Source organism: Arachis duranensis, chromosome 7 (assembly GCF_000817695.3).
Source record: "Arachis duranensis cultivar V14167 chromosome 7, aradu.V14167.gnm2.J7QH, whole genome shotgun sequence".
Taxonomy (NCBI): Eukaryota; Viridiplantae; Streptophyta; class Magnoliopsida; order Fabales; family Fabaceae; genus Arachis; species Arachis duranensis.
The window spans coordinates 61,204,755-61,205,644 of NC_029778.3; positions in this window are offsets into that span (position 1 = coordinate 61,204,755).

Sequence of the window (890 nt, forward strand, 5' to 3'; positions counted from 1 at the left end):
GAGAAGATAGAGAGCATGCACCTCTGAAAGGTTGCAGGTGCATTGCATAGACCAAAAGGCATCCTTTTGTAGGCAAATACTCCAGAAGGACATATAAATGCTGTTTTCTCTTGGTCCTGGGGATCTACTGCAATTTGGTTGTAACCTGAATAGCCATCCAAAAAGCAGTAGTATTCATGACCTGCTAGTCTCTCTAGCATCTGGTCTATGAATGGTAAAGGAAAATGATCCTTTCTGGTGACTGTATTGAGCCTTCTGTAGTCAATACACATGCGCCACCCTGTAACTGTTCTTGTAGGAACCAGTTCATTCTTTTCATTATGAACCACTGTCATGACTCTCTTCTTGGGGACAACGTGGACAGGGCTCACCCAGGGGCTATCTGAAATAGGATAAATAATCCCAGCCTCTAGTAACTTAGTGACCTCTTTCTGCACCACCTCCTTCATGGCTGGGTTTAGCTGCCTTTGTGGTTGAACCACTAGCTTAGCATCATCCTCCAATAGGATCTTGTGCATGCATCTTGCTGGGCTAATGCCCTTAAAATCACTTATGGACCACCCAAGAGCTGTCTTGTGTGTCCTTAGCACTTGAATTAGTGCTTCCTCTTCCTGTGGATTTAGAGCAGAGCTTATGATCACAGGAAAAGTGTCACCTGCTCCCAGAAATGCATATTTCAGGGATGGTGGTAGTGGCTTGAGCTCGGGTTTAGGAGGCTTATCTTCTTCTTGAGGAATTTTCAGAATTTCTTTTATTTCCTTTAGTTCCTCCAGATCAGGCTGAACATCTTTAAAGATGTCATCTAGCTCTGATTCAAGACTTTCAGTCATATTGACCTCCTCCACCAAAGAGTCAATAATATCAGTGCTCATGCAGTCATTTGATGTGTC